At 33.6% G+C, this 26,734-nt stretch overlaps 1 long non-coding RNA gene across 5 annotated transcripts in view; it reads left to right on the plus strand.

The window, feature by feature from the left end:
* LOC150098927 (uncharacterized) overlaps positions 1–26,734 on the plus strand; it is a 197,831-nt gene that overhangs the window by 16,112 nt on the left and 154,985 nt on the right. For all 5 annotated transcript variants that reach the window (XR_016549537.1, XR_016549538.1, XR_016549540.1 and 2 more), the window contains exon 2: positions 15,872–15,950. This is a non-coding gene — a long non-coding RNA (uncharacterized LOC150098927). The remainder of the gene's footprint in view (positions 1–15,871; positions 15,951–26,734) is intronic.

Genomic DNA, 26,734 nt, shown 5'->3' on the forward strand with positions numbered 1-26,734 from the left:
CACAGTTGGGATATTTATATATTTTAACACAATTATTATATTAGATATTCTTTCCAACACAAATAAATAATTATGTATTCTTATTTCAAATGAATATTAGCTCAGAAAGAAAGAAAGAAAATTGTAAAGAAAAAAAAAAATGTTTACCTTCAAATAACTATTTTGGAATCACAGCAAACAAGAAATTCATCACCTTTTCAAAGTTTTTAAATTCCTACCCATATTGTTTTCATCATTTGGTATCATTTAAATGAAGAACGGTTCTGGCTATAAAGTTTGTTAATGTTATTGATTTTTCTCTTCCAATGGCTGTAATTTTTTTTTTTTTTAATACATTCATGCTGATTCCTTGTTATCTGCACGCTACGATACCTTTTTATTTTCTACAACAAACGTTTTTTGAGTTTAAGAAACGTGATTGGCTAAAATATCAGCTGTTTGTCTCTGTAAAATAATCAAATTCTAACAGTCGTATTGTTAGAATTTGGTACGACTGTTTTTTCTAGTCTGGTGAAGGTATCTACTTCAGATGTAGTAACAAATTGTCACTTATCACTTCATTTTTACTTTATTCACAAAACTACAAATCCGTTATTTGGTATGGTCTCTGTTTTTAATTCCCCCATTACTAGAATGTACGGGTGGTAAAGTTTTGAAATAAGTTTCGACTCGCAAGAAAAATAAAATGTTTACATTCAAATAACTATTTATAATCACAGCAAGCAAGAAATTCATCAGCTTTTCAAAGTTTGGAAATTCATACCCATTTTGTTTTCATCATTTGGTATCATTTAAATGAAGAACGGGTATGGGTATTAAGTTTGTTAATGATTTTGATTTTTCTCTTCCAAAGGCGATTATTATTTGATATATACATGTTGATTCATTTGTTATCTGCATGCTACGATATCATTTTTATTTTCTACAATATACTTTTTTAGAGTTTAAGTAACGTGATAGACTAAAATATCAGTTGTCTCTGTGTAAATAACCAAATTCTAGCAGTCGTATTGTTTGAATTTGGTACGATTGTTTTTCTAGTCTGGTGAAGGTATCTACAGATGTAGTAACAAAATTGTCACTTTTCAGTTCATTTGTACTTTATTCACCAAACTACAAATATGTGTTGTCAAGTTTTGAAAAAAAAAAAAAGTTTCGACTGGCAGTGATATGTTTTTAAACTTTTATCATGTACAAATATCTTAAAAGAAAAGAAATATGTACCTTCTTTTCTTTTTTACATCAAGCTTTTTTAAGAGTTTGGTAACGTGATGAGTTAAAATATCTGCACTCTGTAAAATAACCAAATTTTTATCTTACTTTGTGTTGGGAAAGGTAAAATTTGTATTTGTGTTATCTGGAGAGTATAAACCTTTTTTCTATACTAAACTTTAAGAGTTTAAGTTATGTTTTGGGTAAAATTATCTGCTTTCTCTCTGTAAAATCACCAAATTCTAACAGGTAGGATTTTCGAGTATGCGAACGAAATGTTTACAGATAACTCAAAAAAAAAAAAAAAAATGACAATAGGCATTAGACAAATTTCTAAATACTTAATTACAGGATATCAGGTTTCCCATGGTCCTTGCATTAATTTCACATTAGTGATTTTTTTACAATAATTAAACAGAATTGCATTAAGGTATAAACTTATGGATTTAATTATCAAATTCTAAACTGAATAACTGAGTAAAAATTTCACTGTGGAAAAACACAACAGCCACACACATCTTTGTTCATTTAAGTTTTACTAATGCTTATTTTACTTTGCTGAAATATTACTTACAACGAAAAAAAAATCGAAACTTGTAATTACCTAAAAATATTTCACAATATTTAGTTTACACTATTTTCCTGAAGAAAGAAAATTTCAAAGACTTTTGTGGTTCACTCATTATTTTACTTTACTGGACCTAAACACCACAACACAACACAATACGATAGCTGCACTGGACGAACGAATTGCAGTAACTGAAAAGACACTCGACTCGATTGTTTTACTTTCTAGTACTGTTTACCTGACCCTTTACCCTGACCGTTCCTTCCAAATGAAACTTTCGCGCAGGTGACTCACAGACATGTTTTCGCATGCTGGTGGATTGATGTTGATGTGCGTTTATCTTACTTTGTGACATTATGGTACAAACTTTATCTCTGTGGCTCGAATTCATCCAAAGGAAGATGAGCGAGATACCCATTTGTAGATATCTTTTAGTGATGTCACCTCAAACTGATAACCAATGAGATGAACGATCTCGCCATTGCGGATGTCCGAAATTGTTTGGATAGAAAAAAAAAAAAATAACATTATGTGTTGGGTGTGAAAGGGTAGTCAAGAGGTTGACAGTGGTCTTCCCTGCAAGGCTCCCCCACCATCCCTATCCTCCAGAAGATGTCTGCTCATCTAAGGGAGATGAGGTATTTTGCCGTTGTCGGATTTCTTTTAGTCATGTCACTTCTAACTGATGCTAAATGCTCCCCCATCCCATACTCTAACCCATCATCCCTCTCTCCTCCAGCAGATGTCTGCTCAGGCTAGCGGAGATTAGCGAGCTTATCATTCGCGGATATCTTTTAGTGATGTTACCTCCAACTGATACTGATAACTTTGGAGGAAAAAAAAATAGCATCAGGTTGTGAAAGTGAAAAGGTAGTCAAGAAAAGGTAGTGACTGAGGTCTTCCCTGCAATACTCCCCTAACCCCTTCTCCTCCAGAAAATGTCTGCTCAGCCTCGTGGAGATGAGCGAGCTCATCATTTGCGGATATCTTTTAGTGATGTCATCTCCAATTGATACGGATAACTTTTTTGGGGAAAAAAAATTTAAAAAACGGGTTTTTTATGATAACTTTTTAGGAAAAAACAGGTTTTTTATGAAAACATTTTTGGAAAAAAAATAAAAAAACGCGTTTTTTTATTTTTTTAGGGGAGTATTGCAGGGAAGACCTCAGTCACTACCTTTTAAGTGAAATTTTTACTCAGTTATTCAGTTTAGAATTTGATAATTAAATCCATAAGTTTATACCTTAATGCAATTCTGTTTAATTATTGTAAAAAAATCACTAATGTGAAATTAATGCAAGGACCATGGGAAACCTGATATCCTGTAATTAAGTATTTAGAAATTTGTCTAATGCTACCTATTGTCATTTTTTTTTTTTTTGAGTTATCTGTAAACATTTCGTTCGCATACTCGAAAATCCTACCTGTTAGAATTTGGTGATTTTACAGAGAGAAAGCAGATAATTTTACCCAAAACATAACTTAAACTCTTAAAGTTTAGTATAGAAAAAAGGTTTATACTCTCCAGATAACACAAATACAAATTTTACCTTTCCCAACACAAAGTAAGATAAAAATTTGGTTATTTTACAGAGTGCAGATATTTTAACTCATCACGTTACCAAACTCTTAAAAAAGCTTGATGTAAAAAAGAAAAGAAGGTACATATTTCTTTTCTTTTAAGATATTTGTACATGATAAAAGTTTAAAAACATATCACTGCCAGTCGAAACTTTTTTTTTTTTTCAAAACTTGACAACACATATTTGTAGTTTGGTGAATAAAGTACAAATGAACTGAAAAGTGACAATTTTGTTACTACATCTGTAGATACCTTCACCAGACTAGAAAAACAATCGTACCAAATTCAAACAATACGACTGCTAGAATTTGGTTATTTACACAGAGACAACTGATATTTTAGTCTATCACGTTACTTAAACTCTAAAAAAGTATATTGTAGAAAATAAAAATGATATCGTAGCATGCAGATAACAAATGAATCAACATGTATATATCAAATAATAATCGCCTTTGGAAGAGAAAAATCAAAATCATTAACAAACTTAATACCCATACCCGTTCTTCATTTAAATGATACCAAATGATGAAAACAAAATGGGTATGAATTTCCAAACTTTGAAAAGCTGATGAATTTCTTGCTTGCTGTGATTATAAATAGTTATTTGAATGTAAACATTTTATTTTTCTTGCGAGTCGAAACTTATTTCAAAACTTTACCACCCGTACATTCTAGTAATGGGGGAATTAAAAACAGAGACCATACCAAATAACGGATTTGTAGTTTTGTGAATAAAGTAAAAATGAAGTGATAAGTGACAATTTGTTACTACATCTGAAGTAGATACCTTCACCAGACTAGAAAAAACAGTCGTACCAAATTCTAACAATACGACTGTTAGAATTTGATTATTTTACAGAGACAAACAGCTGATATTTTAGCCAATCACGTTACTTAAACTCAAAAAACGTTTGTTGTAGAAAATAAAAAGGTATCGTAGCGTGCAGATAACAAGGAATCAGCATGAATGTATTAAAAAAAAAAAAATTACAGCCATTGGAAGAGAAAAATCAATAACATTAACAAACTTTATAGCCAGAACCGTTCTTCATTTAAATGATACCAAATGATGAAAACAATATGGGTAGGAATTTAAAAACTTTGAAAAGGTGATGAATTTCTTGTTTGCTGTGATTCCAAAATAGTTATTTGAAGGTAAACATTTTTTTTTCTTTACAATTTTCTTTCTTTCTTTCTGAGCTAATATTCATTTGAAATAAGAATACATAATTATTTATTTGTGTTGGAAAGAATATCTAATATAATAATTGTGTTAAAATATATAAATATCCCAACTGTGAAAAAAAAAAGAAAAGAGTCGGGCTGAGAGGACAACAGTCAAAATACAAATTTAAGTAAGACCACAACATTTTTTTTTCTCCTTGTAAAATTTAATGCCACAAACTAACTAGATTTTTGTTATTTTATTTTATTTATTTGTTTTTTTTTGACTCAGTGAGTTAAAAGTCTTATTTGTTCATGCAAGCCCTCAAATATATCAAGAAACTGCAACTCTTGGAAGCAAAAAAAAAAAAAAAATCGAGTATTATTTTAATAACCAGAATTTTAGTGCAGAAGATTTCACCTGAAATTACAATACTGCTAGAATTTGGTTATTTTACAGAGCCATTAGATATTTTAAACCAACACGTTACTACACATACACACACACACACTATTTTTCACCTAGGTACAACAAGTTGGCGACCGGATAAGAGAGAGATATCTTTAAGATACGACTTAGTGAGAAATCTACAGTGTTGGAAAATAAATTCACATTTTATTTATTCGTTAATTTTGCTCAGTTATTCTGTTAGAATATGTAATTAAACTGATTTTTAAAAGTAAAATACAGAAAATAGCCATTCAATTTGAAAAAAAAAAAAAAATAAATAATTTCACTTGTCAGAATTCCATACCATAACAGCACTCGGAATTCGAAACAGGAAATTACACTTACCCTAAACAAAAAGGCGCATAGACTTTCCCACCAAGCTTAGGAAACATAGCATGAGCAACTGTGGGAAGGAATTAAGCAGAGAACGAACCAATCGGATAGTAATCTAAATTAAATATTCAACTAAGTCTCATATACTTTATATATTTATTAATTCTGCTCAGTTATTCTGTTAGAATATGACCTGTAAAAGTAAAATACAGAAAATAACCAATCAATTTGAAAAAAAAATAAATAAATAAATAAAAATTTCACTTGTCTGAATTCCATACTCTAACAGCAATCGGAATTCGAAACCGGAAATAACACTTACCCTAAACAAAACGGCGCATAGACTTTCCACCAAGGTGGGCACCCGTGGGAAAGAATTAATACAGAGAACCAATCGGATACTGAAGTAAATTAAGTAGTCCACTAGCTTTTCTGGTTATTTACAGAAATATCTTTCAACTACTATGTTTTGTGTGTTTTGTGTTGTGAATATATGTTAGCCACAGTAACCTATAATGAAAATGTCTTTTCAGATTTGTGTTTGTGTTCTGTGAATATATGTTAATCAACAATTTGGAATATTCAGAAAACCTAGAGAGTACCACGATGTTCCCATTCTGGAAAGAAATGTAATTTTTTTTTTTTTTCAAAGAAATGTTATGCCAAGAAAAATACCATTTGCATTGGTGATATATGTAAATTCCTATTTCTGCATATTGCATTGTAAATAATATCTGTGAAATAAATATGTAAACTTAAAAGAACACTTTTGAAATAACCGTGAATACACACACGATTTGTTTATTTATTTATTTATTAAACTTTAAGATCTTACTTTTAGACAAATCAAAATATCCGGATGAATTATGAATAAAATATTAACTTGATTAGAAATTAATATAGAAGAAAATACAGATGCGGTATGGAAAAAAAAAAAAGTATGTGTGTTTGAGTGACATCAGTATATAATTAATTATTCAGAAAAGCTCGAAAGACTGCCGCCATCACGACTTACTCTAAGAATTCCCACCCTTTAACAGAAACAAATACCCCAAATGTATTGGAAAATTAGTACAACCATCTATATAAAAATTAAAAAAAAAAAAAACCGTATGTTTGAGTGACACCGGTATATAATTAATTATTCAGAAAAATCTAATCACAACAGCCATCACGACATACTCTAAGAATTCCCACAGACGACAATGACGGATGTGTGTCACCCTGGGAAAATTCAAAGATATCTTATCTCAAAACATAGCCCACAATTCCATAGCCAAACCAAAATACCACATAAAGACATAACGTCACGATTCTTATCTCTAAATATCACCCATCACACCACGTGATGTCCCCGACAGACGAGGGCCCCAGCGAAATTCCAAACTCAATAACAACAAACTTTCACGTCACGATTCCTTATCTTATCTTGATCTTCATCTGGTCAGAAGTGTCCACCAATGACAACACGATTACTTATACACACATATATTTCCCTTTCCATTCAAAACAATAACGTCACTTATTTACAAATGACGACATTTATTTACAAATAACAAATGACGTCACTGATATTCATCTGACAACAACCAAACATTCCACACCCATGAAGCCACGCACACCGGAAGCATTTGGTTTAAACTGTCCCACCAATCACAACACGAATCCTTATCTCTACCATCACCCATAATCCCATAAGCGAACCAAAACACAAGAGCTGAAGCCAGTGACACATATGCCCACAGGGAAATTCCAAACATTCCAGACCCATGAAGCCATGCATACAATGACGTCATCAACCAACCACGTCACGATTCCTTATCTTATCTTGATCTTGATCTGGTCACTAGTGGCTCCCCTACTACTGATGCATTGTTCATATGATTTTCTTTTTAGACAGATAGGTATGCTTTCTGTACTTAATTCGTTAATAATTACTTTTAGCTCTGCAAGTGTTTTAAAAATAGTACAATGTCATCTGCAAGTCTTAAATTGATTAGATATTGACCATTTATTCTGATACCTTTTTTCCCCAATTTAGATTTCGAAATATTTCTTGTAGGCAAGCACTGAATATTATTGGTGAAATTGTACCTCCTTGTCTTATTCCTATGTCTATTTTAATTTTTTCGTTTAGATTATTTAATTGTATATTACTTGTTGCATTCTGGTATATATGTTGTATTAGTAATAAGTATGATTTTTCAATACCTTGGTTATTTAATGCCTCTATTATTGCTGTTCTTTCTATTGTATCAAATGCTTTTTCACAATCGATAAATGCTATAGAAGTGGTATATTGTATTCATTTTTTTTCTATTATCTGGTTAATAGTTTTGAGGTGGTCATTGAATATCCACTTCTGAATCTTGCTTGGTCTTTTGTTTGTGAGGACGCTACTTTGTTTTTAATCCTATTAGCTAGTATTTTGGTGAATAATTTATACACATGTGAAAGTAGGCTGATTGGTCTGTAGTTTTTTAGATCTGTATTATCTTCTTTTTTTGTATATTAAGCTGTGCTTTGTTCCAATCATCTGGGATTTTAGATTTTGTCAAGCATTTATTAAAAAGCATTTGAACTTTTTTTGAGTAATTCTCTTCCTCCATATTTTATCATATCTGCTGTAATTTGATCTGATCCCGGGCTTTTATTATTTAACATTTCTTTTAAGGCCTTTTCCTATTTCTTCAATCAATATTGATATTACTTCCACGTCGTAGTGGATTTCAGTGTCCTGATTGGGCTGTTTAGAGCTATATAAATTATATATGAAAAGCTATATACACTATCTACCAATAATTATCCAGAGACACTTTAGCAATTTACAATTGATGCCAGCAGGCGAACCCTAATATTGGGTATGTCAATCTTTGACTTTAATCATCTCCTGCACCCACTGAGAGAGGATTTCCATGTGCGGCAGACATCAGGTGGAATTTGTCTCCATTCCTCCATCAAAGCAGCAGGAAGTTCAGCGACAGATCGAGGATGCGCTGCTCTAGACATCAATCGCCGCTCCAGTTCGTCCCACAGGTGTTCGATGGGATTGAGGTCAGGACTCTGCGCAGGCCAGGGAAGTCGTTTAACACCCATCTCTTCATACCATTCCATACCAGCTGCAGCTCAGTTTGTGGCAAGGAGATTGTCGTCTTGATAGTAACATGAATTCGTTCCATAAAAATTCCACAGTATAGGCAGCATCTGGTTATCTAGAATATCAAGGTACTAAACTGCCTTCATGGAACCACGGACAACGACCAGTAGTCCCACTCCAAACTAGCTGAATGCACCCCACACCATTACTCCTCCACCACCAAACTTTACTGTGGATACAACACACTGTGGTAACAAGCGTTCACCAGGCTGCCTCTACACCCATACTCGGCCATCAGAATGGAATCAGGTGAACCATGATTAATCATTCCAGATCACCGTTTTCCACTGGTCAATTTTTCAATTCACACGCTCTTTGTACTAGGCCAGACGAGCCGTCTTGTTCGTTGTTGTGATGTTCGGCTTGTGTGTTGCTCTTCCATGGAAACCCAGTAAATGGAGTTCTTTTCGTACAATAGTGCTCACCGTGGTGGTACTGGCGCTCCGGAACTCATCACGGATGGTCTGTGCCGACTGTAATCTGTTTTTGCCTACCCACCCGTTTCAACACCCTCCTGTCCCTGTCAGTCAGTCATTATCGGCAGCTGCTCTGGGTGTTTTCCTGCACTAGTAATGCCAGAACGTCTCTGGTATCCGCAACCGTTGATTTTGGATGCTACAGTTGAGCGGCAATGACACGTGTGTACATGTCACCAATGTGACAGCTCACGATGAAACCTCTCTCGAAGTCACTGAGTTTGCTTCTTGTTGCCATACTACCTCTATTCAACTGCTATGATAAAATGCTTCCTACTATCTGTAGACCGGTTTTTATGTTATTAACAAACATGGAATGTTTCATAACTCCAAATAACAGAGGTGTTCGGACAATTATTGGTGGATAGTGTATATATATATATATATATATATGTGTGTGTGTGTGTGTGTGTGTGTGTGTGTGTGTGTGTGTGTGTGTGTGTGTGTGTGTGTGTGTGTGTGTGTGTGTGTGTATACATACAGGGTGTTCGGGATAAATTTGACAGTTTCGTAAGGAAAAAGAAAATCTTCTTTGTATCTATTAAATTTAATGAATTGACAAAAAAACATTACAGGCAGAGTTAATTACAATACTATCAACAAGATTTACTCAAAATAACCACCATTAGCATCGATCACAGCTTCAATTCTGCTTCGGAACCTCGAACAAGCTGATGCTACAGTCTCCCTGGGAAGGGCCGCAAAAACTGTTTTAATTTTATCCATTAACTGGGCTTTTGTATTACTGGAAGTGCGATTGGTGTCTTTTTCAACTGCGCCCCATACAAAATAATCCATGGGGTTAAGGTCTGGGGAGTTTGGAGGCCAAACATTTGGACTGGTGAAGTCGTAGAAATTTTCAGACAACCATTTTTGACTTTTCCCAGAGGTGTGGCAAGGGGCCGAATCCTGCTGCCATACATACGGCCTACCATTGGCTACCCTTGTTATCCAGGCTTGACTACAGTTAGCAACTCCACGAACAAAGCCCGAATTCCAATGCCAGGGTTCTTCAACACCTGTTCCTGCAGATTTGCGAGGAATTCTGCTGTACGAACGCAATCAGATCGTCTGCTAGGGATCTTTCTTCTTGCTACATCCTCGTAGTCACCATTGCAAGTCTCTAGTTCATGCCTGATTGTTTTTACTGTATTCAGGGAGCATTGGGCAGCAGTCGTAATATCCTTATTTTGATGGCGGGCACGAATCATCATGATACAAGTTATTCTCTTCCATGATTCAGGTGGGTTCCAGCTATCCATCCTTTCTGATATCTTGTATATGAATGAAGAAGGGTCCAAACTTTTAAATGAAGAGAAGTGTGTGTTAATACATGTAACTTACGGAAAAATATAATTAATTATAAATATGTCAAATTTATCCCGAACACCCTGTATATTAAAGATACCTCGCAATTTCATAAGCTAGGTTTTAATCCTTTTTTTCCCAGGTAAGCAAACAGACAAGTAAGTCAAGTTTTCGCCTGCACGTAGTGTAAGTCTGAGGCTACTCGTGGTAAAAGTGGAGTGCAGGCACAAACCTGACTTACTTGTCTGTTTGCTTACTTGTGAAAAAAAGGATTAAAACCTAGCTTATAAAATTGCGCGGTATCTTTAATATACTATATAATCAAGGTAAAAAACTTTGTACATCTGGCTCTCATCCTGAGATTTTTATTTAATAAAGCCAAAGCACATTGTGGCAACTTGTTTAGGTAAAAAATGTAAGCTCTGCATTACTTTAACCTTGGTATTTGTAAGTCTGGCTCCCACTGACGAGACCTCAATAAAGGTCGAAACCGGTCTGGGTAGTGGCCCTTGCCTTTAATGCATTAGGGGAAAATACTAAGGAAAGTGATCGGAGCTTATTCCACCTTTACCACGAGTTGCCTCACACTTGCACTACGTGCAGGCGCAAACTTGACTTACTTGTCTGTTTGCTTACTTGGGAAAAAAAGGATTAAAACCTAGCTAATGAAATTGCGTGGTATCTTTAATATACTATATACCCAAGATTAAAAAAAAACTTTATATATATATATATATAAAGCTATATAATAGCACCTGATCGACTAGTATTCCTGCCGTCAGCTCCCCCCCCCCTAAAAAATAAAAATATAAAAATCAACCATCAACCAGTAGAGACTATCGTTTCAAATTGGCTCTTCTGACTCCTCTCGAAAACAATGGAGAAACGTCATGAACAATCAACATTCCTTCCCCGAAGATCCACTAATTAATTACTGATCAAGAATATGAATACCATCACGCCTCTTCCAAATCAGAGCTCATAATCATCGTTGCTCACTTTTGAATACAAACTATAAAATGGTTTGGAGAAATTAGTGTAGTTGTTATTTTCCTTTCAAGGTTTTTATACCTCAATTTGGCATAAATGCCTCCTTATTAAGCTACCATCTTTTGGTTTACCTTTCACCTTTGCGGATGGACTGCAAATTTCTTCTCTATTCATTTGCTACATGTCACTGTAGACGGCTTCATCTCTTCATATTTTCCTACTAGTACTAGAATATTCCAGTGTTCCAAACTTTCTCTTCCGATTCTCCTCCTGTATAATAATGACAAATTAAGGTGATTATCATTCGAGAGAGAGAGAGAGAGAGAGAGAGAGAGAAATAATTAATCTTATCTACCTTCTCCAGGTCGTTCTCAATGGCAATTCATTTCTCCCAAACGAATGAGGCGAAAAGGGAGAAGCGACCAGTCTCCATTCATAATCAGTGTCTTATACTATGATTTCATTATCTTTCTTCAGAAGGGTGAAGACAACCTTAAGAACTTCACTGACGCCAAAATACCTTATTCGTCGTAAGAAAGATCTCACTTCACTTTACTTTCGATAATACCCAGATTATCCAGTCAAGATCAAATTTCTTTGGCTGACATGCGTTTAGTCTTTTCTGATACAAACTGTTAACACTACAAATCATAGTCTGCCTCATCTTAAACTACTCTTCTCACATTTGAAATTGTGTTGAGTTTAGTTATTTAGAATTGCGGCCGAAGCAACTAAGTCGCTGAAGCCAGTGTATTCGTGCGTATGTTAATTACGCTGAGGAAATGACAACCGAGTTTTCCGGAGAAAAAAATATCCCGCCACCTCCTTATAAGACCGATAACTCACCTTCTGTTAAAAAATTCTTACAAAGATTCCTTGCCTCACATATGGGATACATTCTAACCTCCAAACCTAGGTTTTTTATTTCACCGAGGGCATCATTACCGATTGAAATAAAAGGCTTATACTTGGAGTGACGCCGAAACGTCTCCAGAAACATGCTTGATGCGCTCCAGAAAAGAACGGTCCGCCTAAATCGATGTTTCCTCTCTGCTGTCTCATAGATCATAGTCCTCTTTCTCTCTTGATTTCACTTGAGTGAATTGATTTCACTCTTTTCATGGACGCTGCTCACCGAATTGGCTCCCTCATTCCTCCACTTTCCTCCAAACATGGAAAAGCAACAGTTTCTGGTCAGCATCAATATCCTGTTTAACTTTAACCTAATCGACTTTTCTGTTTCTCTGTTATTTCATGAACCTCTTTTCTTTACATTGCCCTCCTCATATACTGTTTTCTCCAAGGACTGCGAATTCCAGGAAATACATCATTAACTTCAGTCTTTCTCCTTAATTATTTGCCTACACATGGCATTGCTCCGATATAGGATTTATTACTTCGTGTGTGGTGTGGGAATTGATTAAAAATCTTCGAAATATATAAATATCAAGTAGCAATTTTACACTGCTATTTTGAGAATATTCATATATAATATAATGCTTTTTTTAATTAATATAATTTTATGTGTTGTATTCAATTCGTTCATAATAATAAAAAAAATAAAATGTTTTTAATGTAATATTAATTTAATGATTTATTAGTTTTCTGCAACTAATGTTCGCATATAAAGAGGTACTACTTTTTTTTCTCTAATGAGAACCACGAAGAACTGAGATGACATCTGAGCTAGATGGTGTTCCACGTTGAACTTTTTGAAACCGTTTTTTACAACGAAGTGTTCACAGTTCTGGATTTCTGAATCCACTGAAAATAAAATAAAATAAAATAACACATACTTTCTGGTCTATTGGAGTTATGTAAACTCTTGCAGACGACACGAAAACGTTAAGGTGTAAATTATATTATATTAAATTAATGATGTAAATTATACTTGACAAGAAATTATATTTCCTGAAGATACCATCTTTCATGATCTCATGAAGATGGTATCTTCAGGAAATATAATTTCTTGTCTCGAAGATTGCGTAGATTTTTCTTTTTGTTTGTTGATGCTTGGGTTAAGTATTAAAACACAGATATTAATTCCTGTTAAGTATAATTTTCTTTCTGACCAAGCGAAAAAAAACTTTATAAAACTCTCAGCCAGAGTATTTTAATAATATTGTTATTCGCTATATTTTCCATTTATACGTGAAAATTACTTCTGCTTCGACATAGCGCTCAATATATCCATTGGTCTAGTTCCCACTAATGAGACTAGTAAAGGTGAAAGCCGGTAGTTAACCCCTCCCATAATACTGGTAATATACACGTCAATGGGGGAATTGAGGGGGGGGGGGGATGCTGTTAATTGCGAGATACTAAGCAATTGCCAGCCTGATTGCCAAATGGTTAGCATGCCCGCACTCCAACCAACAGGCTGCGGGTTAAAATCTCGCCGTGGGCATGGATGTCTGATTGTCTTTAGGTGGAAGATGAATGTCATCGCCTAGTGTGAGATCATTGCTCCGCTTATTGGAGGCCTGAAGTGGCTTGAAAAAGTTCCATGTTTGGTCTCTAGAGCAAGGTTTCCAGACTATGTAAAAAATAAATGAAAAATACAAATAAATAAATAAAAATTTATATAAATAGAAAAAATCCTTAGCCCACCCACGGTACAAAATATACTATAGATTTACAAAATAACCTTTCATGGGTTGTAGCAACATAAAAAATGATGTAAAGTCAATAGCCTCTGTATCAAGTAGCCTATTCATGAAGCTACTTCACGCGCTGGCTTTTGTTTCTTGTCAACTCTAATTTGATGTCTGAGCTACAACTTGGTAATGTAAGTTTCACTTCTATAAGTCTTTTATTATATTTATAAGAAAATTTCCAAAGTGAAGTTCATTTGCAAAAAAAAACCTCTATAAAGCTACAGATTTAGTCGATTCCATGTTTAAATTAGAATCCTGCAGATTTGTATATATTAAAATATACTGCATTTCTAAATGTTTAATTATCATGAAATGATAATTAAACATTTAGTGAAATTTAAGAGCAGTTTAGATTATAATGCTTTTTCTGATCAATTATGATTGCATATTGTCGTATGGACCATGTTTATTCATGTCAGGTACTTATTTTATAAACAACCAATTTTGATTTTACTAAATGGGATATACGAGGAGGTGGGGGAACTGAAAAGTTATGATAAACACCTAGAACAAAAATTATATAATGTGAAATTAATGAATTCAATGTGAAAAGTTATCATTTTACAAGAAACAGCAGATTTTTGCGAGTAACGTGCAACTTTTTTGTTCTGTAAAGAAAAAAGAATCACGAGTAATTTGGATATATTTTCAAAGCTAAGTTTGAAAATAATATAAGAAAGAAAGTCAAATTGTTAAAAGAATCAAAAATATTCTCAAGGAATAACGATATTTCAATAGATATAATAATTTTTACCATTTACAGCGTTATAATTTTTATTAATATTGAGAGTTTTGGCTATTGTTAGTGATATTTTTTGTAATTTTGTAATTGGTCCCTCAATTTGGTTTTCCGATCTCACCCGCATAGAACTAAATTAATTATTTGATCTTCTGTAGCATTTAGAGCATAGCCTTCGTCTCCTGACGTGCGTCTCTGACACCGATATATTTTGATTAATTAATTTCAAGATTGTTATCGTTTTCCCCACAAATAACTATTTCCTCTTAATTTTTGTAATAGGAAATTTTCATTTTTTGGAGTGATATTATGACTTTTAGTTTGTATTAAATCAACGCTTTGTACCTTTTAAAAAGAACTTTTAAAATTGGAAGAACGACGGTACATTGCGCCCTTCAATTGGAAAATACCTAAGCTCGATTCTCGCCGTGCAAGAATCGGTCTCAGATTTTCATCCTGTGTACAGGCAAATCGGCCATGAGAACACACACAATTTACAGACAATAGGAAAAGAATTGAGTTCGATTCTCGCCGTGACGAGAGAAATTTTTATATGGTTTGTTTTCATTTGAAGGTGAGTTAGCCGATCTCATACGGAGGTAGCACAGTTTATTTGACCGGCCGGCCTGGTCGGAGTGGATAGCGCATCCGCTCTTCAGCCAAAAGGCTGCTGGTTCGAATCCCGCCGTGGGCATGGATGTTTGTCATTGTGTGTGAAAATACTAGTGGTGACAGTGGGCGGTAGGTGGCGTTGGTGTAGATGATGGCAGTTATATATGGCATATATATAACTGCCATCTAGTGATGATGGTGGGCGGTAGATGGCGCTGTGTGTGGTAGTAGTGTCTCGTAGTTGGAGAATTAAGTAAGTTAGACGGTGAGTTGTAGTGGAGTAGTGGTACGCTCCCATGATGAATCCTTGGGTCCTTGGAGTTTTCATGTAATAATAATTGAAAAAAAGTTGGCTTGTCGTTCTGAAAAAGATGAACAGGTCTTGAAATGGTTTTAAATGACGGAATAATGACAACACGGTCCTGTAATTATGCGCTATAAATTTGAATTTATTACTAGTCTGATAAAATCACCTTCATCCATTCCTAGAGTGTAGTGACTATTAATTAACGAATTTGTTGTCAAGTATTTGATATTGTGGTCTTATTTTAATTGTTTTAATTTTAATTTAAGTGGTACATGATAATGTTGGATTTAACGTCAATCTATGTAATTTTCCAGCTTGCCGGTGTTGAAAAGGATTTAATACCGTCTTGGATATAGGTCCTCTTCTAGCTAGTATAGTCGTGGCTTACGAGAGGTAGGTAGTAACGTAGATAGTAACTGAATTGGTGTTTATTTACACTTAAGTAAGCCGAATGATGGGAATGTTGTAATTCATGAAGCATCAGTAATAAGTATTATTATCCGAATATATATGGCGCCGTCGAATCAGTAATTAAAACTTAAAAAAAGAATCAGTAATTAAAACTTAAAAAAAATCAGTACTAATCTTGATACATACAGCTATATGTAGCTTAAAATTATACAAATAAATTCTTGGATGTTGAAATCAAACGACGGATGCCAGTGTCAAGATTTACTCTACTGTTCTGAAAGAATAAACGTTTTCACTTATTACTGCAATAAAAATGGACTATAAGAAAGAAAATTTCTGAGAATTGGATTGGACGAACGTAATTTTGCGAGGATAGAAAGTTAATAGGATTGACCTCTATTGTTTAACACAAGCTTCGAATCCAGATCTTTTTAACACATTGAATAGCATAGTTTCTAAATGAGAAGAGATAGACCAAAACGTTTCCTGGAATTCTTCGTAATTTTCAAGAAACTCTCTCTGTCTCTCCCTCTCCCTCAATGAGTCTTTGACTCCAGGAGAGTTAATAATAATAATAATAATAATAATAATAATAATATTTTACATATTGCTCACAACATGTCTTATTAGAATAGATAAATTAATTATATTTTTCATCCAGAATGATGCATTACTTTTTGTGTGTGTGTGTGTGTGTGTGTGTGTGTGTGTGTGTGTGTGTGTGTGTGTGTGTGTGTGTGTGTGTGTGTGTGTGTGTGTGTGTGTGTGTGTGTGTGTGTACGTGCGTGCGTGCGTAATTATTTTATCATTTCATAAGAAATGTAAAATAAGGAATGATAAGATAATATGAGAAAAGATAAAGTAAGAAATGATAAGTGAGTCATACGAGGGGACTGAAACGTTCTGATAAACACCTAGAACAAAAGTGATATTAAAGCAACTGATATAACCACAAGAAAGAACATATCTTAAAACCCTTTAACCCCAATGTTTCATCAAATTGTAATAATTTGTTCCTTTTTTCTTTTGGGAAATATAAGAAGAGTTGCGTTAATATTATTAATGTTCTAGGTGTTTATCAGATCTTTTCAACCCAATAAATGCTATATCTTAAATTTGATATTGCACTCTTTCAATTTATGTTTTTATTTATTTGTTTATTTAATTTTTGCATTTTATATACGTAGAACAAGTTTGATATTAGCTGTCTGAACAACTGTACGGTAGTGTATATTATACATCTATTCTGTCTTAAGAAATGGTGGACTAGTTTCTCAGTGTAAATGTAAAACTTACACAGTTCTTTTATGCATTTCAGATGGTTTTTTTCTGTGATTTTCTTCACAAAGTATTTTAAACGTAATGAAAAACTCAGGCGGTTAATAACGTCTTATACAATTGAAAACAAAGACTGTTCCAGATAAAAGATGGTAATTTAGCCTCTACAAAAAATATCTGCCCTTACAGTTAGGTCTCGCTCTGAATCAACGTTCGTGTATTCAGCAAAAAAAAATCACACAATAACAGTAATTATCAGTCGTTATCATTATTTGCATTGGTTGAAACCTTTCTCTGAAAAGTTTGATATTTTGTATACTATATTTGCATTACTATTTACTATTTCACAGTTGTTGCTATTAAGTAAATCTCATGTCTGAATCCCAGTTTACCATTTTGAAACTGGTAAAACGAGTAAAATTTTTCAACGTCATTTTAAGTACAGTACTAGTATTTTCCATAGATAACACCCGGAAAGATAGCAGTATTTGTATCCGTATTTTTTCAAATCATATACTTACTTCCCTGTGCAACGTCCATTAACATCGGTGTACAGCAAATTCTGTAAATAAAAGTGAAAAATAAAATAATATATATATATATATATATATATATACGTGATAATATCTATGATTTTTCAGTCAGTCATTTTATTCTAATTTTTTTTTTTATTATACAAAATTTTGGAAAATTATATGTGTAACACAAGAGCGATGGCTCATCCAGATCATCCAGATTAGAGAACGGATAAACTTATACACACTTATATACATCCTTATATATTCAGAGAAAAAGTCTAGTATACTATTACAATATTATACTGTTACGATACAATAAAATTGTATTGTGCACTATTACAATAGTGCACAAAAACTGCTATTTATTTTTCTAGTTATTTTGTTCCAAAACTAAACTAAACTAAACTAACATTGCATTGTGCACTATTACAATAGTGCAATAGTGCATAACAAAATAACTAGAAAAATAAATAGCACTTTTTGAATTTTGCACATGACAAGAGCCTTGATAACTTAACCATTACTCTAATTTATGCAATTATTTTGAACAAATTTTCTCATTTCTGTAGAAGAATAGATATTCTTAAATATTATTTGATGAATTTTTTTGCGTTTGCTTCGTTTTATTTCTTATTAATAAATCATGTATTTTCGACTGTAATAAGTATAATGCTTGTGCATTGTTTCTTTATGTGATTTGGGAATTGTGTGTTGGGAATTATGTGTTATTTGTTGAACTTAAATCAAACATAATATATTCAATGTGTATATTTACTGCATATTGCAATCTTCATCATCATCATAGTTTATTCACAATACTCGTATGATACAATGAGAAAAGGGAAAAGAGACTGACATCAAATATTAAAGATTTTAAATTATGGTCTTCCAAGTCTCTCTATTCTAAGCTAACTGGTAGATGTTAGATGGAGTTTTACAGTTCAGTCTATTGATGGTTTCACAGATGTATTGCATAGTTTGCCTACGGGGATGCCATCTTCTGGTTTGTATAGTATGAGGGATTCCAAAAAGGGCGAGACTTCGGGATGTCCTAATTGATGTCCAAGCCATCCGAGTTGTAATAATTTTTTGTCTGTATCGACAAATGGTTCTTGCTTAGCCATATTTAGCACAGTAAAGTTAGTGACACCGTCCATCCAAGTGTACACAAGGATCAGTCTGAGACATATAGTTCCGAAGGAGTTAATTAGATCTGTAGTTTTTTAAGTGCAATTGACCTGGTTTGAGAACCATACAAGAAGATGAATCTGCTTGCATGGCATAGTCTCTTAATTTTGTCTTTAATGTTATTAATGATGATTTTCAGATGAGGCGGAGTTTGTTATGGAAGACTAAAGCCAGCTGTTTACGTTTTAAAATATCCTTTTATGTATTGCAGATATAAGATCAAAGATATTGAAAATCCTCTACTCTTTCTTAGGGTCTATTGTTGATATGAAGTGTAAGGTTTTCATAACCTATTGAGAATACTTTGGACTTTTGGATGTTGATCCGCAGACCAATAAATTTAGCCTGTACTCTAGTAAACCGAGATGTTTTTGTGCATTTCTTGGTTCTGTATTAATAAGTATAGCTTCGTCAACAAAGCTAAGATCAGTTATTTGCATGGTGTGGGTGGATGTTCTAATGGTAAAACCAAGATCTTTTATGTTGATGGTTCGAAAGATGTAGTCCAAGCATATCAAGAACAAATTAAGTGCTAGTACATCACCTTTCAGGACTCCTGTTGTCACTGGAAAGGATTCAGATGTTTCTGTTTTAAAGATTACTGTAGCATTGTAATCTTTATAAGGTGCTGAGATTGCTTGTATGATTTTTGAGGGTAGACCATAGAAGCTGAGTATTTTAAACATTGCTTCTCTATTAATGGAGTATAAGGCTTTTTTAATTGTATAAAGGTTAAAATGAGTGGTAGGTTTTTATCACCTGAACCTTCTATGATTCTTCTGATGCAGTGCTTCTGTTCTATTGTCCATAGTTTTTTTTTTTTTAGAAATCTTGCTTGGTGTTTTCTTAAAAGTAGTGTTAAGCGAGGTTATATTCTATTGAGTATCATCCTATTGTATATTTTAACTGTGGCTGATAGCAAAGTAGTGCCTCTGTAGTTATCCAGTCTATTAAGATCCTTACTGTCCTTATACCCAAAAAGAGTATAAGGACAGTAAGGCCTTGTTTCCATTGTTGAAGCATTATTCCAGTATTTAATGCTTGATTCGTTATGGCAAGGAGATTGGAATATATATTATATCCAGCATTTTTAAAGGCTTCTGTTCTGATTCCATCAATCCCTGGGGGGTTTTCTGCTTTCGTGTGATCTATTGCTATTTTTAGTTCCTTTTCAGTGAAGTGTTCACAATTTATTGGTAGAGCGTTGGTTAGATACAGGTCCGCTGACTGGCTTGAATGTTGAGGATTATCAGCATTCAGTAATTTTTGAAAGTGGTTTCTCCATTCTTTCATGGAGTTCGAATTTACTGATAGCTGTCTACTGTTTTTGTCATGTGTGACAATATTTCCACTTCTTTTTGTTTTGTGATGACAGATATGGTTTATGATTTGAGAAGTGTTTCTTGTATCTCCAGTTTTATTATCATTTTCAAGTTCTTATTTATCAAATATTTATTTATTTGATTTTATTTGTCGCTGATGATTAGTTCATTGACTTTGTTATGTAAAATGTCCAGTTTGTCTTTATGTATTTCATTCCCGTTTAAGCGATAGAGTTTCGTTGCTTTTTTTCTTTCACCTGTATATTTTACTATTTCTGGAGTAATCTATTTTAGAAACAGCAATCTTTTTTATTGCTGTTTCTAAGAATTTTGTTGGATGTTATGTTTATTGCTTCAATGATGCCCTTATAATTTTCATTAACTGGATCTTTAAGAAATTTTTTCCATATTGTCTTCTAATGTGCTGTAGAAAGATGTTGCAATTTCTGGGTTATTTACTTTGTCTCAGTTGTATTGTTTTCTTCTAGGCCTGTTATTTTTAGAAGCTTTTAGTGAAAGTTTAATGTGGGCACTGATTATTCTGTGGTCAGAATTTAGTTCAACTGTATTATATGATCGACAGTTCTTGATCGAACTGCTCTACTTTCCATTGATTAGGATGTAGTCTATTTGGAATGAAGTCCATTTGGATGTTCCCAGGTCCATAGTCTTTCTTCTGGATGGGGAAATTTGATTTGGGTGATTTCCATGTTATGAGTATTGCAGTTCATAAGAGAATGAACATTGTTATTTGTTGTTTCAGGGTAAGTATATTCACTCACATTTGTGGTAGTACTGGCAATGGCTTTGCCAATTTGGGCATTAAAATCGCCACCAATAAGTGTGACGTTGTGGACTGGAATTTTCATGACAACTTCGGAAAAGCTTTATAATGTGTCTTTGTCTTCTAGTGAAGCACATTCTGTAGGACCATATATGGATGTTATTGTCAGTTGTGGATTGGTATTTATGGTTATGAGAAGAATTCTTTCAGAGATGTTTTCAACTGATTGATTTTTTCTGCTAGTTGAGTATTATTCCAATCCCTCCAGTTCTATCATTGTTTGCCAAAGTTATAAGTAAATCTCCATTTTTGTCAGCTGATGAAGTTTCATTCATTTCGTGAATGCGTGAATTCTCCATCGATGTTCTTATAGACATATAATGTCTGTGTTGACTTTTTCTGCTTCTCTAAACAGCTCAATTTTTTGTTCCGTTTTCTTGATTTATTCCAGTTTAGATTTGAATTGAGTCGAAACAAGAAGTTTCGGTGTCCTAGGACAGACTCGCAACTTCGTATTGTAATGTGCTTGAATCTATAGAATATAACAGTTTTAAGTTTGAGAATTTGTGTAGGTGGTAGTCTTCTTAACATAACCTATATTGACGCCATTAGTGATAAGCGGGTTTCCAACTTAAATTACAGTCGTCTTATGACGTTATGTTTGTCTGTTTCCATGATTCTAATTCCAATCATGTATTCCACAAATATATATGAAGTTTATTTTGTATGTTACATTTCTCAATATGCAAAACGAACTTTAAACTTACGAAATGCAATATTTTGCATTTCACAAATTAAAAATTAAGAAATTTGTTCGCATATTGCATTTTAAATGTTAAAAATTACATATTTTGTGATATTTAATTAAAGTTTATTTGAGTGGAGTCATTGTAGGAGATCAGTATTCACCATGGTTTGCATTTCTTCAACTGTGTCCAAAGAGAATATTAGGACGGCGTCACCCACAAAAAGCGTTTATTTTACTGTTTAGTTTTAGATAACAGAAGTCGTTGATATACTCGTATACAGATTGAAAAAGACTGGTCCTAGGACAGATCCCATAATAAAGCTTGAAAACTGCTATAGCTTTCTTTTGTTTTTGCAGTATGAACATATAAATGACTTAAAACTTCAAAGGTTTTATGTAGATCTAGAAAAACTGTAATGTTAGTTGGTAAAGTTTGTGACGTTCAGCAAAACACTAGCAGTGCTAAACTTTTGTTTAAATTGAAACTTATTCTTGCAAAGAGAAGTTCTTTTTTCCCAAAATTATCATTAGTCTATTTTTTACCGAATTTTGTAAAATGTTCGAAAAAAACGGATAGACGAGAAATTGGTCTATAAGTTTTTAAATCAATTATCTTTTTCCTCTTATAAACTAGTATTTCTACATCCTTCTTAAAATAACATAGAAAATGCCATTTATCAGGGATAAGTTAAAATGTATAATAAGGTTTTGTTATGTACATCTCTAGGAATCTGGATTCTATGAGTGGAAGCCATCCCTCCCCGATCCAACATAACCGCGTTATAATATAATATATTATTATTATTATTATTATTATTAAGACTGAAGAAATTGTAGAAATGACAATATAATAAAAGAGTGATGCAACACAAGTATTATAGCAGTACAAGTAATAACAGAAGATAATAAAAGGTAATATTGCATATATTATGAATATAATACAATTAAAGTGATAATATAGCGAATGACAGGCTAAAGAAAAACCTTAAGAATAAAGAAACAGAAAAAGGAAACAGACCAGAATAAACTGTACAATGTGCATCTAACCAAGGGCCATAGCTATACTTGTTACTAGAAATATATAAATGTCAGCGATACAGTCACTGCAAAAACAAACGATTGTATCTAAGATCGGAGCGTGTTCCATATGTACCTTAATAGATGCCGTTCATGTCAAGAATTAGTAGTTTGTTCATTCATTCTTTGACAAAGAAATTGTTACTTTCAGAGAGGCATTTATTGTAGCTTGTGGTAACTTCCATAATTCTCGACTGGCAATATAAAGTTATAGGTTCGAATCTAGTCACCGACGAGAGGAACTTTGTTAGGTGTTTTTTCAGCTGGTTTCCTAGTTAGTCGATCTTTAGAATAGGCAGGTAAGTTTCTAGAATTTTCTAGAACTCAGAAAAATCGAACTGTAGTGCTAATACTATTTTCAGACAATAATACAGTTAAGGATCGTCTTCGTAACTAATTCAGTTTCAACGAAGCCCTTTTCCGCTGGGAATCTCATCTATGACGCGAATATCCTTTATCAGGGCTTTTCAAATAAAGGTGAGAGTTAGTCGGTCTCATGCAAAGGTTTTCCCTCCTGAAAATAGGGATTTTTCATTAGCATCCAGACAAACTGTCCAGAAGAACACAAGCAGCTTACACATAAGAATATTATGTAAACATAAGATTAACTACCTGATCCTAAAATTATGGTTACGAAAGCCAATCTGGGCAGATCGTGGAGCTTAAAGGCATGTTACCCCTATGGTTATTATTATTATTATTTGTTAGAATTAGGAACAACAGATGGTGCCATCGTCAATATATATTTACATATCCTTGATATTGATGCATTTAATGGTGGCAATGGACTGCCTACCTATTTCCAAATATTATGACTAAAAGTGTCACATTTGTGGAATGAAAACGTGTTAAAGAATTTTATTTTTTAAGTTACTAGACTAGATTAGTTTTTGCTATTCGCGATTTCTTAGAAGCCACACGAAATTCGCTACTACCATACCAAACATGATTGGTTTTCAGGAAAAGATGATGATGGTAGTTGCAGTTCGCTGTAGTTGGTGGAATGAGCAAGAAGATGGAGAGCTGTAGAGTGGGTGCCCTCCCTTTATGAGTCTTTGAACTCCTTGGAGGTGTCATGTGTTTTTTTTGTTTTTTTTATTGATCGCTCAAATATTTACATACATACAATGATCATCTTGAGTAACATTCAATATATTATTTTACAAGGTTCATCACTGAGTGCTTCATATAATGAGATTTCAATAATAATGATGATAACATTTGTTTTGCTATTTTTTAAAATAACAATCACAGTAATGATTTACAATTATCTAGTTCAGTTACACAAGTTATATGATGATATCATTATGATTATATGATGGTTATATGATTATATAGAATGTAATAATAATAATAATTTTTTATTGATTTCAAAATATTTACACAATTACAATAATCATCTTTAGTGACATTCCAACGTGTAATTTTTAAAACTCAGCACGAAGTGCTACATATGTGATTCATTTTCTACATTGCATTTCAATTAAAATTTTGATAATAATACTTCTTTGCATCTATATTTACAACACGTGCGCTTCTAATATTAACAATGAAAGTTACACGAATTTTTGAATAATGGATAATAATAATAATTTTTTTTCACGTTTAAACATTTTATTATGTCTCAGATAAATTACATACATAGATACAGTAATAATTATAATACATTACAATTGTGAATAACAGATACTTGCAAGTTAATAATATTTTTAAATAATAATTTTTTTTTCTGCATAATGTATTATATTCCTTCTTTCTTTGGGAGGCATTTCTGATTTCTTCTTCGTAGCTTAGCAGAGCTTATCTGAGGAATATAATAGATGGCGGTGGTTTCATGGTTATGTTTCTATGCTGGTCGCAAGCCAGGTGTTTATTTTACAGTTTGGTGGTACGTGCTTGGAAGACTTCAACTGCTATTACAGTTTAACTTTGTTAAACTGTAATAGCAGTTTAACAAAGTTAAACTGTTAAACAGACTTTACTATTTAAATAGATTCTTAAATTTAAATATGTTAAAGATATTATTTTCTAGCTGGATTCAAAGCACACTACAATATGGTGTTTTAAGTTGGGGAAGGATCTATCATACTACACTGAAACCTCCAGTTTCGACTCAGAATAAAGTAATTCAAATCTTGACCAGGAACAAATACAAGGATACTGCAATCTGCAATAAATACACCACAATAATATACTACCCCTTTGATATTTATACGTTTATTGGTTACTTATATTCATGAAAAATACTTAAATATTATTACGTAAATACCAATCAAGATGTTTTGTTTAGTAGACATAAAGGCATAAAATATGTAGTTCTTAAATCAAATAAAGAAGTAATATACAAACATTATCCTCATTTAGTGCCAAACGTATTCAGCATACTACCTTTAACTGTAAGAAGTGAAACCAACCCAAACAAATACAAAACTCTAATCAAAGAATATTTATTTTTCTACAGATGTGAGGAATTTCAAAATAATTGTATAAATTATTGGTTGTAGGTAATGGTTTCTAGCATATTTATATTCAAAGACCCAGTCTCATGTGTAAAATATAAAATTTAAATGCTATTTAACCACTTTGTTTTATTTTGTTCGAAAACTTATTGTATGCAACTTTTTTTCTGTGTATGTATATTTCAATTAACATGTTATCCTTCTTCTCTCTCTCTCTCTCTCTCTCTGTTTGTGGCCGGTGCAGCGAAAAGAAAACTGACGGAGTTTGAAAGAGGCTTGTGATAGGATGCCATGTTGTAGACCTATCTGTTCTGCAAATTATTGACAAATTGGGTCAATAATTTCGGTGATCCCAGGTCAACAGTCAATAATACAATACTGAAGTGGAAATGCAGGGCGTCAACTGCAAGTGCTATCCGCAGTTAACCACCCACAACACTCACCGAACGTCACCGTAGGGTGCTACGTAGGATAATATGTAAAAACCGCCATTGGTTGGTCGACACCTTGAATGGAACAGGATATTGTGCTGCTGTCACAAAAACATTCAGAACCGAGGCTCACAACATGAGTTTCTATGGTAGGACCGCAATATGCAAGTCCCACATTATCCGAACCAGCATGTAGCGTCGTATTCAGTGGTGCAAAGAGCGTGTCCAGTGGGACGTGCAAGCTTGGAAAGCTGTGTTATTGAGCGAATCACGCTACATCCTCTACCAAGCAGATGGACGGTTGTAGGTGTGGCGGATGTTCGGCGAACATCTCTTACCTGAGTAGGTAACCCCAACTATGAAATTCGGAGGTGGCCCATTTTTCCTGGTTTTGCGTGGACCTCTGTTTGTGGTGCCGCAGTAACTGAACTAAGAGAGGTATCAGAACATGCTGGACAATGCAGTGCTTCCTACATTGTCCTAGTTTCTACGGAACTGACCATTGTCTCTTTCATCAAGACCATGCACTGTGTCATAAGGCTGCTGTAACTGAGTGGTCTGTGGACATGAACGTCTCCACGCTTAACCGGTCTCCACAGTGCCCTGATCTCAACCCTACTGAACATCTGTGGGATGAAATGGAGTGTCAGGTGAGGGCAAGAGACGTTCGCTACACCACAGTCCAGGACCTCATTACATGCCTATGGGAAGAATGGTCCAAAATTCCAATTGATCACTAGTACTCTTATGAAAAGTTATGCCCTGTAGGATTGCTACAGTTATCGCAGCGAAAGGAGGTGCTACATTTTATTATGGTATGCGCCATGGCTGTTTGTTCCTCACACTATGGTGTCCACTGACTTCTTTCCAAGCAGTATATATGCATATCGTAACCTGAACGAGCTGTTACTCTTAGGTTGCACGTATGATTACTCAAAATTTTGTAGTATAATATGGATTT

The sequence above is a fragment of the Typopeltis vanoorti genome, chromosome 15, assembly GCF_054136105.1.
Source record: "Typopeltis vanoorti isolate ZY-2024b chromosome 15, IOZ_Tvanoo_1.0, whole genome shotgun sequence".
Taxonomy (NCBI): domain Eukaryota; kingdom Metazoa; phylum Arthropoda; class Arachnida; order Uropygi; family Thelyphonidae; genus Typopeltis; species Typopeltis vanoorti.